The following is a 6,793-nucleotide window of genomic DNA, read 5'->3' as shown; positions in this document are numbered from 1 at the left end:
GCTTAAACAGTTATATGCTAAAAAGACTGAAAATAATAAATTATTTCTGATTAAGCAGATGATGGCTTTGAGATACCAGGACAGGACTCCTTTATCTGATCACCTGAATACATTCCAAGGAATTATGAATCAGCTGGCTGGAATGGGTATTAAGTTTGATGATGAGATACAAGGGTTATGGTTGTTTGGTTTATTACCGGACTCATGGGAGACGCTCAGAACTTCATTGTCTAACTCTACTTCAGAAGGTGTAATCATAATGGATATGGCCAAGAGTTGTTTGCTAAATGAAGAGATGAGAAGAAAAACACAGGGATCCTCTTCACAGTTAGAGATCTTGGTTACAGAAAAGAGAGGGAGAAGTCAGAGTAGAGGTTCGAAGAACAGAGATAACAACAGAAGTAAGTCCAACAAGTTAGCAAATGTTGAGTGTTATCATTGCGGGAAAAAGGAACACATCAAGAAATATTCCAGGCAATTGAAGAAAGAAAACAAGAATGAGAAAGGGAAGGGAACGAAGAATGGAGATGACAAAGATGGTGATGACAGAGTTGCTACTACCACTCCTGCAGACTTCCTCATTGTTTATGATGATGAGACGATAAATGTTGCATACCATGAGACCAGTTGGGTTATTGACAATGGTGCCTCAATTCATGCTACATCTCGGAAGGATTTCTTTATATCTTATAAATCTGGTGATTTTGGAACAGTAAAGATGGGCAACGATGGCTTGGTTAAAGCCATTAGAATTGGGAATGTGTATCTGAAGATGAATAATGGCACGAAGTTAGTTCTCAGAGATATAAAGCATGTTCCTGACATTCGTTTGAATTTGATTTCTGCAGGTAAACTTGATGATGAAGGGTATTGCAGCATTTTCAGTGATGGCCAGTGTAAGCTCACTAAGGGTGCTATGGTTATGGCTCGAGGCATAAAACACTCTGCACTGTACGTTCTGCAAGCAAAGATCTCCAACGACATTGTTAATGTGATGGAGGATAATGATACAACAGAGTTGTGGCACAAGAGACTGGCTCATATGAGTGAGAAATGATTAGCTCTACTAGGGAAGAAAAGTCTACTATGTGGACTGAAAAGTACACTTCTAAAACAGTGTACTCATTGTTTGTCAGGGAAGCAGAGTAGAGTCTCCTTCAAGAATTCCCTTCATTTGAGAAAGTCAGATATACTGGATTTAGTACATTCAGATGTGTGTGGCCCTATGAAAACGAGAACACTTGGTGGCTCTAAATACTTTGTAACCTTCATAGATGACCATTCAAGGAAGTTGTGGGTATATACCTTGAATTCAAAAGACCAAGTGTTGGCAATGTTCAAGCAATTCCAAGCCCTAGTTGAGAGACAGACTGGGAAGAAACTTGATGAGCACTGAAAAGTGTGTATTTAAACCCCTTAAGCTTAGGTATTCTAGTACCTTTATCTATCTTACTTTACTGTTTTAGATTAATTTCGTATTATTTCAATTTTGAGGCACTTATTCAAAAAACAAGCTAACTCAGCCAAATAAGAGCTTAATTGAAGCAATTCTGGGATTAAACAAAGAAAGGAGCATAGTGGAGAAAGAAGGATGCAAATGAAGCCAAAGGTGGCAAACAGCAAAGTTCGATCGATCCAACTTCAAGGTTCAATCGATCGAACACTGATCGATCTCAGCACTTCAAGATAGATCCAAACCTTAACCCAAAGCATAAAGTCCAAAGTTCGATTGATCCAACACCACCCTTCGATCGATCGAAACTTTTGTCCTTATTCAAATAATTGATCTTATCCACAGCTGTACCACCCAGTAACCACTTTTGTCATTTTTTCAAAAATATCTCCCAAAATATCTCAAATTTGTCTTTTCCTAAAAAGCTCAACCAGTTGGATCTATCCAGCCTAAGTTCTATGGATCTCAGCCAGTTCGATCGATCCAAGTCCAATGTTCGATCGATCAAACTTCCTCCAGTGCGAAAAAGTTAAAAAAGCCAGCTTATTCAATCGATCCTCTATCCAATCATTAGAGAATATTCTTTGCATGACCCTAGCTCATTTGGTGTGTCACTTGACCTACCTATAAAAGGAATGTGATGCACTTTTTGAGAGGGAGATTTTAACATTTGGTGGATACAACTTTCGAGGCTATTCTTAGTGTAGAAGAAAAGAGGAGGAGGCTAGAGACACCATTGGAGTTCTTCATCAACAAGGAGTAGATTTCAACTATGGAGTTAGCCCTTGAAGGTTGGAGCAACATCACCATGAGTGGCTAGACGTCCTCTTGGGGCTATAGTTAGCCCCAAGGATGCTTTCTATATCTTAATATTGTGTATTATTGAGGGATTAGTGTTGTAATTAATGTTTTGACACTTTGATATATATAGATCTTGATTATTCAATGATTTATGTGGTTATATGATTTTAATTGATCATTTCATTCTATCCATATGTCTATGTATGTTAGAATAGATGTTCATGTGCTTGTCTCTAGATTTTTTGTTATTGATGCATGTCTATGTGTATTAATGTTATAGATTTAGAGATTGTCAAAACACAGTGCTTAATGGAATGCTCTTGTGATTTTCTTGATGGTTCATACTTATTCTTTGATGGATTGTGCCTCTTCCTTAGTTTATTTTCATGCTAGTAGTGTAAATGTAGTATAGTTGTAGTGTAGTATTAAATAGGAGGACAATCCATGCTTGTTGTTTGATAATCTAAGCTTTTGAATGCAAGTAGCATATGTCTCTAACATTGTATTGTATTTGGATTGTGAGCTTAATGAAAGGATTAATGACTTGTTTTGATCTATTGTGCCTTTCACATGTTGTTTAGACAATATATGTTTCATTGTTTAGATATATTGTGACATTCACATGATGTTTAGACAATATATGCTTGACTAGCCATCCTTGCTTGTTGAATCAACCAAACACATACATACACACACCAATATTACAACACACCACTTGCCCTCATTAGTTACTTGTCAATGGTATAGAAATGCATTACTTGGTGGTGATCTCTAAACCCCAAGACTCTTCTCTCTCTTACTTACTCTTAGTTGCATTCTTTTGTTATTACTTAATTCAATTTAGTTGCTCTCTAATCAACCAACCAACCAATTGTTTGATCACTCAACCTACTAGCCCTAATAGCAATTCCACAACCTTGTCCGACCCTTGCAATCCCTTGGGACGATCCCAACTCGCCCTAGCTATATTTATAGTGAAAGGTATTAGTGGCTTTTATAAATGTAAAACTCTTGGCCCTCGTCTATCAATTTGTGTTGTGATTAGTACTCTTTTATTCGTGTCTTTACTTTACTTTTGTTTTTATTTTTGGTTACTTATTGTGTTGTTCTTACTTGACTAGGTGCATTATTGGAGAGGAAGCAAGCAAAGGAGTATTCAAGCTAAGCAAGCAAGGAAAGAAGCTAAAAATTCTAAAAATTGCTAAGCTAAGCTTTAAATTTGGAGTCGAAGTGCTAAAGGACCTTTGTGAGACTTTCTTCACTCAATCCCTTAGTTAAATCGTTGGCCCGCGTGGAGGCTTGTTTTTAATTGTTCTTTGCATCATTGTTGTTAAAGCATAAGAGTATGGGTTAAGTGTTTGTGGAAGAAGTCTAATTGCATTATTGTGAAGGCATAGTGTTTGTGTTTTGCATTGTGCATGCATGGACGTCGTTCATTGAGACCCACTCTTGTCCCTTTAGATTTGCATCTTGAATCCATCGTTAGAAATCCTAGGGGAAGAGGAAGTTCAAATAGAACCAATCTATCAATGGATGACCATAATGATGATCATGTTGAGGACCTTGGTTACATAGACCAACAAGGTATTCTTCATCCTAATGTGCACAATGAGAACATACAAGTACAATTAGGCATGCCTAGGCCATTTATTCACCAACCACCACAACAACGAGGCCAAGCTCTATATGGAATGCCAAGGCCAATGTATGCACCACAACCTCCCATCATCAATCAAGGAATTCAAAACCAAGGTGTTCATGTTGCACCTCAAGTAGCTAATTCACCTCTTACTTTAAGAGACCATTATGTGCCTAAAGAGTATAATGCACCTACATTCATCCAATTGCCTCCATTTAGAGCATATCATTATGAAATTAAGCCACAAATCATTCAAATGCTTCCTAACTATCATAGACTTCCAAGAGAAGAACCTTATAAGCATTTGGACGAGTTTCTTGAAGTATGTTCCACCGTAAAATATATGGACATGCCGGAAGAGGTTTTAAGACTCAAACTTTTTCCATTCACCTTAAAAGACAAGGTAGAGTATTGGTTTAACAATCTTAGGCCTTTTTCAATCACTTCTTGGGCAGAAATGCAACAAGAGTTCTTGAAGAAGTACTATCCGGTTTCTAAAACCAATGCCATGAGAACCTCAATTCAAGAATTTTCACATGGGGATGGAGAAACGTTTCATGAGGCATGAGAACGCTTCAATGAGTTGCTTAGGAAGTGTCCACATCATGACATGCCCAAATGGAAATTAGTTCAATATTTCTTTGAGAGCTTATTGGACAATTATAAGGGCATGGTTGATGCTTCTATGGGTGGCTCATACATTGCTAGGTATGAGGATGACGTGTGGTGTCTTTATGAGAGCATGAGTGAAAATTCTTTGCATAGAACATTATCATCCAAGAATAGTAGAAATTCACAAGGTAGGAAGAGTGTTGGCTTACATCAAGTTGACCATTCAAATAAAATAGCCGCCAAAATGAAGTCTTTATCTCAAAGGTTTGATCAATTTTTGATTAACCAAAACTCGGCGAACCAAGTATCTTCCTTCCCTAACCATTCTTATCGTGCATCAAATGAAACATGTATGACTTGTTCTAGTGTTCTTCATTCTACTTCTCATTATCCTTACGAACAAATGCAAAATGAACCTAATGAACAAGTCAATGCAACTTTTGTGAACCAAGGGAACAATCCTTATGGTACTCATTATAATCCAAGTTCGAGGAATCATCCGAATTTCTCTTGGAAAAACCAAGGAGAGGGCTTAAACCCTTCCCAGGGCAGTTTTTAAGGGAAGTACATTCCACCTCCACTTCAAAACCAAGGATCCCAAGGTTATAAACCTTATCAATCATAAGGGAATCAATTTGCTAATTCTCATTTTCCCAACCAATCTTATTCCCAAGGAAATACTAGAGGTCCCACTTTTGAAAAAAAAGTTTTAAATGCCTTGGGCACTTTAGAGGCTAACACACAATTGCTTCATTTTCACTCTCAATCTATTGCGAAGCTAGAAACCCAAGTAGGGCAAATAGCAAGCACTTTTAATGTAAGAGAGAAGGGAAAGTTGCCTATTAATGCCCCACCTAAGCAACAATGTGTTGTGGAAACCCATTCCTCATCGGAAGGCCACACCATTGAACATGTTAATGCGGTGACTACCTTACGGAGTGGTAGGATTGTGGACAATCAAGTTGAAATGTCCAATAAAGAGAGTGAACCGATGCAACCTCAAGTTGTCACCCGTCCCGTTTCACATCCCATTCCTCCTTCATTGCATATACATGATCTTGTGAATGAGAAAGTCTTGAAAAATGTGTTTGAAAAAGAAGTTTTGAAAAATGATGTTGAAAATGTTTTGTTGAAAAATGATTTGAAACAAAGTGATTTAAAAACTTCTTGTGTTGGAGAGAGTTCAAAAGAAAATTCTGAAAAAGTGTTGAAACCGAAAGTTCCATTTCCGGATGCCTTAAAAGGATCCATTTCAAAAGACAAGCAAAAGGCAAAAACCAATGAAATTATGGAAATGTTTAGTCAAGTAAAAGTTAATCTTCCACTTTTGGATGCAATCAAGCAAATTCCAGCTTATGCCAAATTCTTGAAAGACTTGTGCACCCAAAAGCAGAAGAACAAGAGCCAAGTACCAAGAAAAGTGGTTTTGACCGAGCAAGTAAGCTCAATTTTGCAACATAACACTCTTCTAAAGTTTAAGGACCCCGGTTCACCCACTACATCATGCATTATTGGTGATCATATCATTAATCGGGCACTTTTTGACTTAGAAGTAAGTGTTAACCTTCTTCCATACTCGGTTTATGTCATATTGGGCCTAGGAGAATTAAAACCGACATCGGTAGTTTTGCAACTTGCCTACCGATCCATTAAGAAGCCTAGGGGTATAATTGAGGATGTATTGATAAAGATTGACAAATTTTTCTTTCCCATTGATTTCGTTGTCATAGACACGGAACCGGTCCCCAATCCTAAGAGTCAAATTCCCGTTATCCTTGGCCGTCCTTTCTTAGTAATCGCTAATGCCAACATCAATTGTAGGATAGGGATAATGAAGATCTCATTTGGCCACATGAAGGTGAAGTTGAGTATCTTTAATCCCACACCCAATTCATTTGACAAATATGAAGGAGAGGTTAATGTTGTAGATAAATGTCATGATCTTCAATGTCAAGGAATTGAGCTTTTGTGTAAGACTAAAACTTCCAAAGAATCATCTTCAACCTTGCATTCTAAAAGTCTTGTTTCAAATTCTTGCTTTGAAAGGGCATGGAAGCCCAAAGGTTGTTATTGCATAGACAAAGGATCAAAAGTTTCTTTTCAGCTTAATCCAACAAGTTCTTCAAAGAACCATTTGTTGGGTGGAGTTCAAAGCATTTATCACCCCAATAAGGAGGGGATGCATTACAAGATCTTTGATCAGGGCTGAAAGAGCCCAATGTCTTGCTAGAGATGTTAAAGACTAGCAAAAACATTTCGTAGGGTGTTAAAACCCTATTCCTCCCCCA

At 37.6% G+C, this 6,793-nt stretch overlaps 1 pseudogene; it reads right to left on the bottom strand.

Moving 5' to 3' along the window:
- Positions 1 to 4,406: 4,406 nt before the first annotated feature.
- Positions 4,407 to 4,505, bottom strand: LOC132287427 (small nucleolar RNA R71; annotated as a pseudogene).
- Between the last annotated feature and the right edge of the window lie 2,288 nt (positions 4,506 to 6,793).

The sequence above is a fragment of the Cornus florida genome, unplaced genomic scaffold, assembly GCF_030987335.1.
Source record: "Cornus florida cultivar Cherokee Brave unplaced genomic scaffold, ASM3098733v1 CherokeeBrave_3.0.0_Hap2_Chr11, whole genome shotgun sequence".
Lineage (NCBI taxonomy): Eukaryota > Viridiplantae > Streptophyta > Magnoliopsida > Cornales > Cornaceae > Cornus > Cornus florida.
Note: the sequence above shows the minus strand (reverse complement) of the source record. Positions and strands in the feature narration are given on the sequence as shown.